General features: G+C 46.7%; 1 protein-coding gene and 1 pseudogene across 2 annotated transcripts in view; both read right to left on the reverse strand.

Annotated features, from left to right (window-relative positions):
• The window catches only part of Slc35f3 (solute carrier family 35 member F3), a 242,414-nt gene that overhangs the window by 35,182 nt on the left and 189,709 nt on the right, over positions 1 to 17,523 (reverse strand). The window lies entirely within an intron of this gene.
• On the reverse strand, positions 13,173 to 14,356 carry LOC110300303 (small ribosomal subunit protein uS5 pseudogene; annotated as a pseudogene).

Raw genomic sequence — 17,523 nt, forward strand, 5'->3', positions numbered from 1 at the left:
CAGCTGGGCACCAGGGCATCCAAGGGGCACCCCAAAGCCTTTGCTCTGCCAGGCAGCTTGCTCCACAGGGCTGTGAAGCAGACCCTGCTCTGTGGGCTTTGGGAATAATAAAAACAACAGTAAGCAAAGGCTGAGCTTCCCGCACCCTGGCCGGGGCTGGAGCTCTGATGCATGGCAGATGAGCCAGGGGTTGGCTGGTTCTGCACAATGCACTGTAATCCTGAGACAAAGTCCACAGGCGTCTTCACACCCGAAGCTCCACAGGGTTGATTCATGGGATCTGACAACATAGGCTCTTTCCCAACATAGGCTCTTTCCCAGCAAGTGGCACTGTCTGTCTGAAGGTCATCCCTGTTGTCCTGAGATATTTGCCACCTGGACTGCATCCCAGTTCAAGAGAAAAGCCTGAGTGGCTGACTTTGAATGTGCACATCCCATAACGCAGGTGTAGAGATGCGTCTTAAAGGGCCAGCAACTGTCCTAGTGCTTCTTAAAATTCATGTGGTCTGTATGTGTGTGTGCGTGCGTGTGTGCGTGTGTGTGTGTTTGTGTGTGTGTGTGTGTGAGAGAGAGAGAGAGACTGTGTATATGTGTGTGTGAGCACTCATGTGTGTGCATGAGCAAGTGTGTGTATGAGCGAGTGTGTGCATGGGTGTGCATATGCGTGTGTACAGGAATGTGTGTGTGCATGTGCGTGTGTACAGGAATGTGTGTGAGCCTGTGTGCATGAGTGTGTGTATATGCATGTTTGTGTGTGTGTGTGTGTGTGTGTGTGTGTGTGTGTGTGTGTGTGTAGAGGCCAGAATTGATGCTGGCTGTTTTTCTTGTTCAGTCTCCACCTTATCTTTGAGGTATGGTCTCTCATTGAACTTCGAGCTAACCAATTGGCTAGGCTTGTTGACCAGTGAAGGGCAGCAATCTGCATGTCTGTACTTCCCCACCACTGGGAGTACAGATCTGAGCAGTTGGAAATTATACTTAGGTCCTTGTTCCTGTATAGAAAGCACTTTACTGAAAAATCTACTTAGCTCCCACTACTTTATGAACTCAATATCAGCCCCTCCCTAAATCCCTGCCTTCCAATGGAGTATCCCACTAGACATATAGGAGGAATATCCCAGTTGTCCTGGTCAGTAAAAATCCTTGCTGAACAAGTCTGATGATCCAAGTTCTATCCTTGGAATCCAGAGTGGAACCCCCAAACCAGCTCCTAAATGTTGTTTTCTGTCCTCTACATATGTGCTGTAGTGTGTGTGCTACACATATGCCCGTGCATGCTCTCTCTCTCTCTCTCACACACACACACACACTTACACACGATAGATACATTAATTAATTTTAAAATAATTTAAAAATAGAATTAAGTGAGAGGAATCAATTCTGGAGTTGTGGGAGAGCAGAGACAGTAGATCACAACCAACAGATCAAAATGACTTCCCTGTGAACAGCCTCGATCTGACCATCTTATTCCATGCACCCCTCAGAAAGCTGTAGAGCCCAGCTAATACCTGTAGCCTCCAGCAGCTCACCAGGGTAACCCTGCTAGTCTCTCTTTCTTGCTCTCCAATAGACTGACTGCCAAAACCAGTTTCCGGTTCAGGAGTGAATCTATTCAGGGAGGGATTCCCAGTAGAATGAGAATGGCTAAACCACCAGCCGCCCCAGTCTCTGAGCTTCCTTTGTTCTGCTAATGTGCTTCCTGACTTAGAGAAGACCTGTAGCCTGAGAACAGCACCTCAATGGGCCCTTCTGTGGCTGAAGCCAGAGAGGGCAGCAGGAGGAGACTCCTTTAGTGATGAGTGAAGCAGACTTAGGAATGGAATGCTGGAGCCTAGCCCTGCCTTGTCCCTCCCATCACAGGTAGGTGCTGACAGGTATTCTGCTGGGATACTGCAAACAGGATTCTCACCTGACAGATGAGTTAACATCAAAGGATGTTGGTGTTAGGAAACCGCACAGTGCCCATCCTGCTCCCCACCAGCTTCTCTGACTCCTGTTGAGTCTTCAAAGATGTTCTAGAAGCTTCTCAGCCTATCTGACTATAGCGGTTGAAGTCTCTCCACTCTAGGATACAGGAGTCCTTTGTGTTCTTTCTGTTTCCCCATATAAAGCTTCATTGGAGGCTGTCTTAGTTAGGGCTTTACTGCTGTGAGCAGATACCATGACCAATGCAACTCTTAGAAGGACAACATTTAATCAGGGCTGGTTTATAGGTTCAGAGGTTCAGTCTCTTATCATCAAGGTGGGAACATGACAACATCCAGGCAGGCATGATGCAGGAGGAGCTATGGGTTCTACATCTTCATCTGAAGGCTGCTAGCGCAAGACTGACTTCCAGGCAGTTAGGATGAGGGTCTTAAAGCCCACACCCACAGTGACACACCTATTCCAACAAGATTAAACCTAATAGTGCCACTCGCTGGCCCAAGCATATACAAACCATCACAGAGGTAAACTCACTTTTGCTTTTTTTCCCTTTGTATTCTGGCAGTACACACAACTCTAGAATATTCTATTAGGGTAAACAGCCAATAAATTTTAAACATGAACAGATTTTTTTCAATCACCTCCTACGTGCTACCTTCACACATTTTAAAAAATATATTCACACATTCAGGTATGAGGCGAACATGTGTGTGGAGGCCAGAGGTCAATGCTGGGTGCCTTCCTCAGTCTTATCTCTACTTTATTTTGGGGGAATGAGGTTTGCTCTGAACTTGAAGCTCACTGATTGGCAAGCATAGATGTTCCCAAGATCCAGGGATTCACCTGTCTCTGCTTCTCCAGGTCTGGGATTACTAGTGCAAACCACCATACCTGGCTTTTTATGTAGACTCTGGGAATTTAACTTGGGCCTTCATGCTTGTTCAGCAGGCACTTTACCCACTGGGCTGGCTCCTGATCTCCACCACCCACCCCCACCTACATTAATTACTGGGTGCATCACTGGGTTATTTAAAAGTCAAGGAATTCTCACTACTCACTGGAATATGGTAATGGGTTGATACAGGGACAATATTTTAGATTTTTTTTTTTTGTGTGTGTGTGTGTGTGTGTGTGTGTGTGTGTGAGTAAGCTTTTAATAACACTGTGGTGGTTTGAAGGAGAATGCTGCCTCCCCGTTGTCACACAGACTTGCATGGTTGGTTTCCCCAGATGAAGCACTGTTTGGAAGGTTAAGAAAGTGTGGCCTTGTTGGAGGAGGGATGTTATTGGGAGTGGACAATGAGGTTCCAGAAATCTACACCAGACCCAGTGTCTCTCTGCCTGCTGACTTTGGGTCAGGATGTAAAGCTCTCAGCTACTGTGACACTGTGACAGTGCCTTGCTTCATGCTTCCACCATGATGATAACAGGCTAACCTTCTGAAACTGTAAGTGAGCCTCCAATTAAATGCTTTTTTTTTTTTTTTTTTTTTTTTTTTTTTGGTATGGGTTGCCTTGGTTATAGAGACAGATACTTATGGAACCTGAGGCCTACATCCTGGATGAATGAGGCATTGGGTTTAACGTAGCTTTTTTATTGTTAAATATGACCATGGTCAGCATCACTTTCAATGTATATCACATTTTCTATTTCCATTACGGGTCTCCGAATAGCTGGACAATGGAGCTTCCTTTGGAAGAGGACATCGTTCAGTGTAGATCTCGGGGACCCCTGTGAATGTTGGTTGGTGGGTGTGACCACTTCCCTGTATTTCTGGCCTCAGAAGGTAGAGACTTGAGAATCTAGAGAGTCTCCAGAGCAAGCTAGCTTTGTTGGGGGAGTTCTGAGTTTGAATGGAAGACCCTGCTTCAAAGATTAAGATGGAAGAGTGGTCAGGGAAGGATCCTGAAGTTAATGTCAAGTTTAGGCCTCCACATCCATGCACAATTGCTTACACGTGTGCCATCATACACGGGTACACATAAACACACTCATGCACAGCACAGACATACACAGGTAGAGAAGAAAACACCTCAATACTAGCAGACACCCAGGAAAACCCTTCCATTTATTTTGCAAAACGAAGCAAGCTTGAGCTGCAGAAGATCAGATGTTCACTAATGTCACCTCCAATGGATCCATGACTGAATTATTAGCATCCTCTTCAGGATCTCAGTAAAAAGTACTTTAGAGACATTCTAACTATCTGAAAATAATAAGGGCCCATGGGTCTGAAGAAATGCTGACATGCTGACAGCCTCTCCTTTTGCTTCCTGCATCTGACAAGACACTCTTCCTCAGAGCAGACGTGGCTTCCACAGAGAGTCCCCCACAGGAGGGGCCACTGGATGTCCTAAGGGAACTCTGTTCTCCCCACACCTCAAAATTTACAGCTGTCCGACAGCAACTATTTTAGGAAGTCTATAATTTGAACTCCATCCAATTTTTAAGTCTGCAACAAAATTCCAAGGCGTGCTGGCTCAGGCTGTTGCCACAGGAACTCTTGTGCTCAGGGACTATGTGGCTGAGGTGTCTCTTCTTCCTACGGGAGAAGTCACGTGCCGCAGGGACCTGGCACCAGTCAGCTGAGTTCTGTGTTAGGTCAGTGTCTCAGTCCTGTTTTCATGGGCTGTGTGACACCTGCCTCCCACCTCAAAAGTTCCAGCAGGCAAGCGTCATCTCTACTTGGACTGGAGAGGTACCACGTGGAACGCTCTCCAAGGGTGAGACAGAGGGTTACTTCTCCTTTGCTCTCCTTCAGAAATCATTTGACCTTTGCTCAGAATCTAGATGGGTGGGGCTGGCCAGCACGGGGGTCCTGAGTGGGCCATGAGCCATATGGGCAAGCAATGGCTTCTGTAAGCACCCAGAAGAGGGGTGTAAAGGGGAAACTGGACAGCAGTCATTCTGTCTAGAGTGTATCATGCTGCCACACAGAACCCCAGTGGAGCAGACCACTTGCCACACACTAGTCCTTTCTTTGCCCTACTATACCTATAACTTGTAGCATACCTACCTTGTAAATGGCTTGATGGATCATAGCTTTTAGCCGAGAGACTCTAGGCCTATAGGGTTATAGTTTCTACAAATCCTTAGTATCTTACTTGACTTTTGAAACAGCATGTGACAATTAAATTAAGACCATTTAAGTGTCTGTGTCTGACAGACAGATCTAACAGAACATGTTGCCATTTGTTGTAGCTGCATCAGGCTTCTGTCTGACGTTGTGACTTTAATATGCTCTGATGGTCCTTCTGTCTCTGTGTCTACACTTTTACGGACTGGCTGCCTTCCTTTGTGTATTTATATTTTTTAAAGCAGCTATCTTTAACATTTAAACAAATTTTTTCCTTATGTTTTTCTTAAGCCTAGATCTGACTGGTACTGCTGACTTATACTCTTTATCTTTTTTTAATTAATTTATTAGATATTTTCTTTATTTACATTTCAAACGTTATCCCCTTTCCTCATTTACCCTCCGAAAACCTCCCTATCCCATCCCCCCTCCCCTTGCTCATTAACCCACCTCCTCCTGCTTCCCTGTCCTGGCATTCCCCTACACTGGGGCATCAATCCTTCACAGGACCAAGGGCCTCTCCTGTCATTGATGACTGACTAGGCCATCCTCTGCTACATATGCAGCTGGAGCCATGAGTCCCTCCATGCGTACTCTTTGGTTGGTGGTTTAATCCCTGGGAATGCTGGGGTTAGTGGTTACTTCATATTGTTGTTCCTCCTATGGGGCTGCAAACCCCTTCAGCTCCTTGAATCCTTTCTCCAGCTCCTCCATTGGGGTCCCTGTGCTCAGTCCAATGGATGGCTGTGAGCATCCGCTTCTGTATTTGTCAGGCATTGGCAGAGCCTCTCAGGAGACAGCTATATCAGGCTCCCGTCAGCAAGCTCTTGTTGGCATCCACAAAAGTGTCTGAGTTTGGTAACTGTATATGGGATGGATCCCAAGTGGGACAGTCACACTCTTTATCTTTTTAAAAAGATTTTTATTTCTAATTACGAGGATGTGTGTATATGCCTACATGAGTACAATGTCTGCAGAGGCCAGAAGAGGGAGACATGGAGTTGGAATTGGTTTCGTGCTGCCTGGATCCGGGGGCTGGTTAATTCAGGTTCTCAGTAGGACACACTCTTAAAACACTAAGCATTTCTCCAGATCCTACGACTTACTTTTGAACAGCAAAACAAAAACAGAGCATTTAATTTCCCCCTGAAATCTCAACTTTTGGCTTTCAGGTAAACTCTTCACATTGGTTCCGCTGTATTTCCCACCCCTGTGGTGGTGTGAATGAGAATGGCCCTTACAGACTCACATATTTGAATTTTTGGTTGCCAGTTAGTGGAACTGTTTGGAAAGCATTGGATGGTGGGCACTGTTAGACTGTTGCCTTTTTTGAAGGGGTTATGGCCTTGTTGGAGGAGGTGTGGCCTAGTGGGAGGAAATGTATCCTAGTTTAAGGAGGCGTGGCCTAGTGGGAGGAGGTGTGGCCATGTTGGAGGAGGAGTGGCCTAGCGGGAGGAGGTGTGGCCTAGTGGGAGGGGGTGTGGCCTAGTGGGAAGAGGTGTGGCCATGTTGGAGGAGGAGTGGCCTAGTGGGAGGAGGTGTGGCCTAGTGGGAGGAAGTGTGGCCTTGTTGGAGGAGGTGTGTCACTGAGGGTAGGCTTTGAGGTTTCATAAGCCCTTGCCAGCCCCAGCCCCCACCCCTTTCTACCTACAACTTACTGATCAGAAGTGAGTTCTTTAGCTTCAGCTCTAGGCCATGCCTACCTGTCTGCCTGCCACACTCTCTGTCATGGTGGCTATGGAGTAACGCTCTGAAACTGTAAGCAAGCCCCTGATTACATGTTTTCTTTTAAACGTTGCATTAGTCATGATGTCTCCTCACAGCAATAGAATGGGAACTAAGACAACCTTCCACTATTTATTTTTATCTACATACATGTACGTACATGTTCACATGGACCCGTGTGTAGGTGTGCACAACAAAGTCAGAGGACACCTCGGGGGACTTGATTCTCTCCTTCAACGCTGTGGATCTCAGGGACTGAACCCAGGTTATCAGGCTTGGTGGCAAGTGTCTTTATCTGCTGAGCCAGATCTGACCCTCTTGTTCATTCTTCTGCAATGAAGGATCTTGGCCAGTTTGTTTGCTCAATGTGTCTTGTTTCATACTGCCTTTCTGAGCTGCATTTAGGTAAATCTTTCAGCATCCCCTAGAATTTATGAACTTTCTTTCCAGGCAAGTACAGTCTTTTCTTTTTTTTTTTTCTTTTTTACTAAATTTACATATGAATGTGCTCAGTGGATCTTAGGTGTCAATCATTGTAATTTCCATTTATAGGTTTGGTTGGTACCGGTCCAAGTCTGTCTCTTTAGATATCTTGTTAGTTGTCTGTTGCTGCTGTAACATCTGAGCATCAGTGCTGCCTGGAAATCAGCACACATTTCTTCTTCTTTGGTTCTGTGGCTCGTTCTGGAGTCCCACACAGATCTGTCCGCACCATCATCAGGATGTGGGCAGGCTCCTCCCATTTGAGGATGCTCTGAGGAGCAATGTATTTTCCACTCATTCAGGCTCTTGGCAGAATGCAAACCTTTGGCGTTTGTAGGACTGAGGTCCCCACATTCTTCCTGGGTCTGCTCCCAGATTTCAAAGATGGTCTGCACCCTTGAATGTGTTCCTTTCTCCATCCCCTCTGCCTTACAGACGCCTGGGAAAGTCAAGTGCCTTTCTCACAGATGGTCTCTCCTGCCATCCTTCTCTGCTTTTTTCTCTTCTGGATCTTTCCTTGACTACCTCCTTCTATTTTAAAGATAATTAAGCTGGATCTACCTGAATTCTCGAGTCTTACTCACCCCACCTCCCGTTCCCAAATGTTAGCAATAACTGGCAAGTGCCCTCACTATGGATTCAGTCCTGTGCACTGTGAATCATGATGTGCCTCCTCTGGGGAAGAAGCCACAGCTCCATCCACCTCACTGTTGCTGTGAGTCCAGAATCCTGCCTTATCCTTGATCTCCTGGAGGATGGGACCAGTTGATGTTGAGGTCACTCTGCACTAGACTGAAAAGGTTCATTGGACATTTTTTGTCCTTTAGAGTTCTTTCAGTTCTATCTGAAAAACTTTTTTTTTTCTTTTTGAAGTTTTGTGTGTGTGTGTGTGTGTTAGAGAGAGGGAGGGGGGCTTTGTTTATAGAGGCTCAACCTCAGGTGTCCTGCCTCAGTCTTTACCCACCTTGTCTTTTGAGACAGGGATTCTCACTGGCCTAGAGATCAGTCAGCTCTTCCTGTCGCCTCTTACCAGTGCTGTGATTATAAGCATTTTCTACCATGATGAACTTTTTATGTGGACTCTGGAGGACTTCAGTGAAGTCCTCACGCTTGCTCAGAAAACACTTCACAGGCTGAGCTCTCTGTCCAGCCTGAAATCTGCTCTTTTTACATTTCCCATCTTCAGCAAAACATTAATTTGTTGAACATCTAGACCCAAGCTCCTGCGATCAGAGACCCAGTCAGCACCCAGGAGCCTCAGGGACCACTGATTTTTCTGGTTGGAGGCCATACATAATTCTCTCTTGGACAGAAATCATTGTGTGTGTGTGCATGTGTGTGTGTGTTTGTGTGCATGTGTGTATATGTGTGCATGCATGTATATGTGTGCATTCATGTGTTCATGTGCATGGGTGTGTATGTGTGCATGCATGTATGTGTTTGTGTGCATGTGCGTGTGCATGCCTGTGTGAATGCATGCATGTGTGTATGTGTTTGTGTGCATGTGTGTATATGTGTGCATGTGTGTAAATGTGTGCATGCATGTGTGTGTGTTCGTGTGCATGCGTGTGTACTACTCAAACGCAAAGCTTCATGATTCCTGCTGCACTTGCTCCATATACAGTGTGGCTCAGAACTATGGCAGCCTAGGCTAGTTCAGAGTAAGTTCCTGCCTCAAGGCAAAAGTCCTTAGGTAAAGGTTTGTTAGCTCACTACAAACCCAGCTGCCTGTTAGGAGACACTGTCCCTGGCTCCTTACTGCAGAGGAAGTTCCAACCTCCCACCTCAGGGCTGGGGAGTGAGATGGGGAACTTGAGGAGGAGGGGCTGGTAGCTCAGCAGTGCAGACAGATACCAAGAGGTCATAACAGAAATGGCTTCTGGAGGCCACACTGAAAGCTGTGGCAAGGACTGATGGGTGAGGCACAGAGAGACCTCACTGCACATTTAGGTGTGACTTTCATCAAAATCAAAGGCCAAGGCCCTCCCAAGGGTGAAGAGGCAGAATAATGACAGATTGTCTTTTCTTTCTAGAAGGACCAGGCCTTGCCTGAGGATTCAGTGCAACCAACTCTTCCAGGACAGCCATCCCATGTGCCAACATGTGCCAGGAACTGGCTGGAACTTTTACACTTTTTCTTTATTTATGCATTTATTCCCAATGTTTCTTATACTCCTGTCAAACAAACCTGCAAGGGCAATTTGTTAATGGGTGAGAAAACCAGAGGCCAGATGACTCAACACCTTGCCCAGGTGCAGAGCCAGCAAATCAGTGTCCAACGGGACTATCCTTTCCTATCCCACAACCACACTTCTCATGATATCCTTCTCTCTCCCTCGTCCTCCTTCACCCTCTTATCCCTCTTGTTTCTAAACAACCCTCACCTGTTCCAGGCCATGACGGAATGAATGCCTTGGAAATGGACCGCATGCATTGCCACCATTTAACCAGGAGCTTGACAGACAGGAAATGCAAAGTCAATATTGATCGAAATGAACACCCAAAGCCTTCTCTTTACCCAGCTGGGTAGCAGTCTTGGTCGAACCACAGAGGCTTCAGAGATGCCAGTCTCGTGCAGACAGATGGATGGGAAGAGGTTTCTTGTCTGAAACACAGGCTTAAGTCCTTGCCCATGGCCACCCGACACTGGTTAAGTCCCTTAGTTCTTTCCAGCGTCCTTATCTATGCTAATACACAGGGATGTGAGGGCACCTCACATATCCTATCTTCCTCAGATGCTGGGAAAACTGGATGCCCACATACATGAGAATGAAGCAGCTAGCCAAAGTCCTATTGCTAGCTGCTTGGTGAGGCAGGATCACTACCAGAATGCCAAGACTGGTCACGTCCCTTTCCCTGGCTCAGAGGAGCACCAAGCAAGTGACCTGCAGGGCTTGACGGCAGCAGATACCCTTTGGAACTGTGTTAGCTAAGATGGTACTTAAAATAATTTTTAGTTTTAAGGCTAGGTGATTTCAGTTAAAAAAAATTGTGTTGGTTAGCTCTGTTGGCTCAACACAGGCTAGAGTTGCCTGAGAAGGAAATCTCAGTTGAACCCAGATCCGGGTGGCCTGTGGACACATCTCTGGTGGATTGTCTTGATTGTTAATTGATGTAGGAGCATCCAGACCACTGTGGGTGGCAACATTTCCTGAGCAGGTGGTCGTGGGCTGTAGAAGAAAGCTAGCTGAACATTAAGCATCTTTTCCCCAGGCCTGCCCTTGGCTCTGAGGGGCTTTCAAGGTTAGAGGTAATGCTGCCTTGAAGTTCCTGCCCTGACTTCTCTCAACAGTGCAAGGTGACATTTAAGGCAAATAATCTCTTTTGTCACCTAAGCTGGCTTTTGTCAGGGTATCTTACAGGAGGGACCCTAGAGCGCCCATACTGATGCTCTATTTTCAACCATTCCCCTCAAGCATGCATCTTGTTGTGTGGATTTGAAGGCTAAGAGTGAGGAAAGCCAGAGGGGAAAGCCCGAGTGTTGTTCCAGAGGCACTGGGGACTCAAGCCTGGCTTCCCCAGTGAGCTATGTGTTCATTCACAAAATGGCTAGTCTAGTTTCTATACTGCTTATTTGTAAATCTTTACAGAACTGGGGAAAAAAATCTCTTTTAATATTTATATGGAACCACAGCAGATGCTCAGCAGCCAAAGCAACCTTGAGCACAAGAGCCAAGCTGGAGGCACCACAGTACTTGAGTTTGCAATCGCTATAAAGCCGCATAGCAGCGAAAACCTCATATTTCTGGCTTAAAAACAGACATGCAAGCCAACAGAGCGGAGAGATTGGAAAGGAACCACACGCATTTACAGCCAACTGAAGGTTTGTTTGTTTGTTTGTTTGTTTTTAAAAAAAACAACAACATCCAGGTGGTGGTGGCGCATGCCTTTAATCCTAGCACTTGGGAGGCAGAGGCAGGAGGATTTCTGAATTCGAGGCCAGCCTGGTCTACCAAGTGAGTTCCAGGACAGCCAGGGCTATACAGAGAAACCCTGTCTTGAAAACAACAACAACAACAACGGGGCCAAGAATACCCACTGGAAAAAGGACAACCTCTTCAATAAATGACGCTGGGAAACTGGATGTCCTCACACTGGAGAAAGGAAATGGGCTCTGATTGCCAGTGCTGAGCAAGGCAGGCAGATTTGTGGGGCAAACTCCTACACCAACCGACCTTTCAACTTTCCTCTTTTGTTTCTATCTGAAAGTTTCTGGCGAAAACAAAGCAGGACAAGGTAAACTAAGCAGGACAAAGTGTGCTCTTACCCACTGATGGAAGTTGAGTAAGGCCAGAGGCAGACCTGTCAGCCATCTTTATGATGGAGGCTGAGCAGACACCACAGTGTTCTTGACCGCCATTTTGTTTTCTTGACACAGGACTTCTCACCGGTCTCTAGCCCTCAGACTCGGTGAGGCTGTCTGTCCAGGGAACCTGTCTCCTCCCCAGCACTGGGGTTATATGTATGTATCACCATGCCTGGCTTTTAAAGGAGGGTTTTAGGGACTGAGCAGGAGGGGGAGGGTTCTCAAGCGTATACAACAAGCACTTTACCGACTGAGCTATGCCCCTCTCTCTGCAGCTTAAATATATATATATATATTTTTTTTTTTTGAGAAGACTTCTGTCATAGAGTGAAAAGGATGAAGCTCTAAAAATTCAAGCAAATCACTCTTGATTCTCAGCTATTTGAATTCTGCCTTCCATACTTGGACACCTTATCCCTCAGCTAGAGTTTAGTCTAATCTTCCAAAACTCAATAAATGAGGAATGCTGGTGCTCTAGTCTAATGTCTGTTAGACTAGACAGCTGTGACAAAGCTCTCTCGTTAAAGTCAATTAAACCAAAGGAAACACTATTCACTTGTACAGGTCACCGTCTACCTCAAGGGTGAATAAAATGGAGACATGTCTGTTCGACGGTCTGGTTAAGGGGAAGAGTTTTGTTGTAGATATGAGGGAGAGAGCAGCCAGAGGTACTTGGAAGAGTCCAGAGCAGGGAAGGACTCAGAGCAGACTGGACCTGGACAAGAGACAAGCAAGAGCAGAGTAGAAAGAGAGAAGGGAAGAGGGGCAAGGGAGAGCAAGAGATGAAGACAGAATATGGGCAAAAGAGAAGACCCAGAAAGAGCAAAAAGGAAGACTACAGGAATAGCAGAATTATAAGGAGGCCATGAAGCCAGGGAGAGGACTCCTGAGCTGGCAGAATAGCCATGATGTCAGCATAGGCTTTGAAATGTGTGCAACGGGTACTGTGATGCTGAGGAGCCAACACATGCTCTGATATCCTGACAGGCACCATGGATTGCCGTGTGTCCCTTCTGCCAGTGATAAAGGGCATGGCTCCTTTTAAAGAAGGGAGCCAGCATCACAGGCTCCTGAGGAATGCTGGCTTTTGCTCAACGGCCATGGTTTGAGAGTATGTATTTTCCTTTGGATCTGGCAGAGGGGAGTCAAGCAGGAACTCAGGAATTTGGAAGCAAGGTTGCCTCTCTAATGAAGGAACTCACTCACAGCTGAGAAAGTATCGTCACAACTATGAGAAAGCTGCCTGATGGCTTGCTCAGAGGCCATAAGGTTGACTAGCTCTCTCATGCATCCAAGTATTGCCTGCAGAGGGAATTGTGCTGCCCATAGTGGACAAAGACCTTGCACATCAATTCATGAAGACAGGCAACCTGATCTAAGTAATTCCTCAATGGACTTCTCTTTAAAGACTACTTTGTTAAAATGACACTAAAGCTGAGCAGGATAGGAGAGGGTTTAACCTCCTGCCAGCAAGCAGGCTCTGGAATCCTCATACAGGGTAAGCCACAATTGCTCTGAATACCTTTGGGATACAACAAAATTCTTTCTTGAACTTCAGTGTAAAATCCCACCTCTTTAGTCTACACTCTTTATTTTCCCTCAGTGAGACCTAATGGGTTCCTTTCTCAATTCACTGTAGTATTTCACAGAGTCGGGATGCCCATGGAACAGGAAATCTAAGTGTAGAGCCCCAGGCTACCCCAGGGCAGAAGGAATCAAGCTTTAGGGGTAGATGGAGCCTTGGAATCAGGCTTCAGCCAGGTCTGTAAAGGAGTCACCCCACATTCAACTCTAAGAGTTGTTCTGATCCCCAGAACCTGTGCTAAGGACCCCAGCGGTTGTTAGAAAACAATGTTCTATTAAAATACCAACTAATTTCTGCTGGGTGAATGCTTCCAAATGATTTGAACATTTTTTTTTTAAAATAGAAGTTAAACACACACTACAAACCTTTCTCACACTATCCCTTTCTTTCCTTTCCTTTCCTTTCCTTTCCTTTCCTTTCCTTTCCTTTCCTTCTTTCTTTCTTTCTTTCTTTTCTTTTTTCTTTCTTTCTTTCTTTTTTTTTAGCAGACTTAATTCTTCTATTTTTCTTGTACAAAATCCTTATGTGGTAGCCACAGCTGGAGCCTGGGTTCTCTGAACAGAGACTCTGGTGTGGGTTTTCACAAGATGATCAGTGAATTCCTGATAAGGAGACTGGGTGAAGACAGTCTCTTTCCAGAGGTCGGGGGTCAGGTAGCTGTAAGTCTTGGAGATGGCAGCAAAGGTGGCCTTGGCAAAGTTGCCCAGGGTGGCAGTGCAGCCTCTGGCTGAAGTGTAGCAGTCATCTATACTGGCCATCATCAGGAGTTTCTTGGGCACAGGAGCAGAGACAATGCCAGTGCCTCTGGGGGCAGGGATGAAACGCACCAGCACAGAGCCACAGCGGCCTGTCACCTTGCATGGAACAGTGTGGGGCTTGCCAATCTTGTTCCCCCAGTAGCCTCTCCGCACAGGGACGATGGAAAGCTTGGCCAAGATGATGGCCCCTCGGATGGCAGTGGCAACCTCCTTGGAGCACTTAACACCAAGACCAACGTGACCATTGTAGTCCCCAATAGCGACGAAAGCCTTGAACCTGGTCCGCTGGCCAGCCCGAGTCTGCTTCTGCACTGGCATGATTTTCAGAACCTCATCCTTTAGGGATGCACCCAGGAAGAAGTCAATGATCTCAGACTCCTTAATGGGCAGGGAGAACAGGTAGATCTCCTCCAAGGACTTGATCTTCATGTCCTTAACCAGGCGGCCCAGCTTGGTGATGGGGATCCACTCCTTGTCTTCAGCTTTACTTCCATGAGCCCCGCAGCCCCTAATCCTGGGCCCCTGGGTCTTCTGGGTCCTCCCGCTGCATCGGCGACATCCGCCATCTGGTGTTTTCCCGAAGAAGAAGCAGCACGCTATCCATTTCTTTAGTCACTGTTTCCTTCAGAAGTAGCTCAGGGAAACTGCAAATCAATGTCAAAAACCAACTCTGAACACAAGAAGCCTGAACAAAGAGGATGCTGCGGTACCAGAGCTGTGACTCTGTCTTTAGACTCGTCAGTATCCAAACAAAGAGATTAACTACTATAACACTCTAACAGGGATGAGTTCCCAGCCTGTCCTAGACAATGGCATCCCAGCTACTTCACTATGTAGCTCCCAGACCCCCAGCTCGGCCAGCCCACACCCGCAGGGGTTTCCTGGATGGCTCTGTAGCTCAGTTACTATGTTGCAGATTGGATTGCATAAAAGCCAGCTTCACTCTTACTTCTTATTGTGGGTTTCAATTAACTAATGGGATGTGGGAAGCCATTACACTGCGGGCTGAATGTCAGCAGTAGGCTTTGTTGAAGTCTCAGGAGGTATCTATCGCGAAAGCTCTGTCTCGAATGCCTTTTGAAGTGGAGATGTAACAGAACAGGAAGTGAAGTGTTCAGGGGAAGGGCACTTAGAAGGTCATCTTGTCTAGTAGGAAAGCTAGAATTTCCCTTTTGGAGTTGAAGACTTGAAAAGCCGGTGTCAGACTTGTCTGGTTTAAGAACATCCGGGGCTTAGGAAGCCACACCTTTTGGGTGAGGGGTTGAGGGCATTTTCAGAGGCGATTAAATGAGGGGGAAGACCTTCCTGAATGTGGAAGAGGGTCTTGCTCTAGAAAGAGAACGGTGAGGACCAGCACTCTGAATTCTCTCCTTCCTGCTCTGAGATGTGAGCAAACACCCAGGCAACTGCAGCCGCCCCTGCCCCCCCCCCCCCCCCCCCCCCCCCCCCCCGTCGCAATGCGTTCTCTGAACGTGAGCAGAAACAAGTCCCTCCTCCCTCAGTTGTTCCTTGTCAGAGGTTTAGTCAGTTACAGGAAAAGCAGCCAATACAAGCTCCTCTAAATCTTCTTTGCTTTGTTATGTTGTAAGACGAGGTCTCATGTAGCCAGGGCTGGCTTTGAACCTACTATGTAGTCAAGGACAACTTTGAACTGACCCTCCTGTCCTTCTTCTTGTCTATCTGCCTCATTGGTGCTTAATTACAGCTGCACAACACCATACCTCAATGCTCAGTCCTGGGAGACTGAACCCAGGATCTCCTGTGTGCTAGGCAGTCAAGCTTACAACTGAGCCACATTGTCTGCTCTTCTGGAGTCTTGCTTCCACTGTGACTGACAGCTGCAAGGCTTCATACCATTGTCAACACACAGGCTACATAGTAGCTTTGACTCTGTCTCCCTGACTGTTCCACACACCTTCCTCTGGACACATGGTTAACCCAGTGAGAGTTCTGACAGGACCTGTTATTCCACACAATCCAGCAAGGTGGAACGGGCTTCACCGATCAGTACGGTGTCCCTTAATTAATCCAGTCAACAGTCACTCCCCTGTCTTAGCCGGCTGGATAATTTGGCTCCCTCATCTTGATCCAGACACCTACCAAGTCCCAGGCTTCTCTCAGCCCCAAAGATGAGCCAGAGGCTAAGCTGCCCTGTGCATCAATGACTGACACTGTAAGCTTAAGCAGACACCGCATATGCCAGTTCTACCCAATAGCCTGTGAAGGAAAGGCTTGCTAAAGCTACCTCCCCTAATACAGACCTCTTGAAGAAAGCCTTTTAAAATCTTTACTGTCAGCACCCATTGGCTTCCTCTACAATTTACATTTATTTATGGGCTGCTTATGTGCGCGTGCCACAGCTCACATATGGAGGGCAAGAGTTCAGCTGGTGGGAAATAGTTCTCTCCTTCCGACATGTGAAGTATGGGAATTGAACCCAGGTTGTAAGACTTGGCAGCAAGCACCTTTATCTGCTGGGTTACCTCACCGCCAGCCTAACAGTTTTTACCTTTAAAATGCATCCTCGGTAGTCAGAGACATGGCTCAGTGGTTACGAGAGCTTACTAGTCTTGCAGAAGACAGGCCAGTTTCAAGCGCCCACACAGGGCAGCTTATAACCTCTTACAACCACATCTCCACAGGCTCTCATGCCCCCCTTCTGGCCACTGTGGTTACTGCACTCACATGCACATACCCTCCCCCATATATATATCTCCACAACTAAAAATAATAAAAGTAAGTCTTAAAATTTGTATTGAAGGAAATTCTTTGGATGTTAAAAAAAAATAAAACTTGGCTAATCTTGGTTGTCAACATGACTACATCTGTAATTAACTAAAACCCAAGTAGCTGGGCAAATATGTGATTTTCTTAATTGGATCACTTGAGGTGGGAAATACCAACCCTAAAACTAGGTCCTAGCTTCTAATGGCACCCCACATAAAATAACATGGAAGCATGAAGCCTGTGCTTTCTGCTGGCTTGCCCCCACTCTCACTGGAAAGCTCATCTATCCTGATAAATTCTCCTTCACTGCTACAGAAACCCACTTCTTCATGATTCCAATGTAAACTGACAGCTTGCAGCTCTCTAAGATATCTCTGGGACTCCAGGAGCCAGGCTGGGGCTGCTGAGATGTCCAGTCTTGCAGCCTGAGAAACTACTGGATCCTTGTCCTTTCCTTTGGGAGACAGCCAAAGGACTGTCTTCTCGGACCAGAGCCTGTGAGCCACTGTAAAGTCTCCATGTGTATATCCCGTAAGTTCTGTTCCTTCAGAGAATCCTGACTAATACAACTTGTAATTTTTCTTTGTGATCATGAAGTAGACATTAAATATGGAATGAAAGATAACGAGGTATGGAAAGCATAATCTTGGTATCAACATGACACCACCACCACCCCCCCCCCCCATTTACAAGGAACAAAACACACCGTTTTCCATTGGTATCTGTCTGAGTATTTTGAACTTACACAGCATGTCCTCACAGTTAGGTGACAGTGTCCTCCCATTGTCCCCCACGACCTTGTGGTCACGGTTAGGTGACAGTGCCCCTCCGTTGCCCCCCCCCAAGGTAGCTTGCTTTACCCTTTGCTCATTCTGAGAATTCACCAACACATTTAGCAAAGAATTCTTAAAGATATATTTTAAATTTTAAATTTATA

The sequence above is a fragment of the Mus caroli genome, unplaced genomic scaffold (genome assembly GCF_978045245.1).
Source record: "Mus caroli unplaced genomic scaffold, Mus_caroli_1 scaffold_10, whole genome shotgun sequence".
Lineage (NCBI taxonomy): Eukaryota > Metazoa > Chordata > Mammalia > Rodentia > Muridae > Mus > Mus caroli.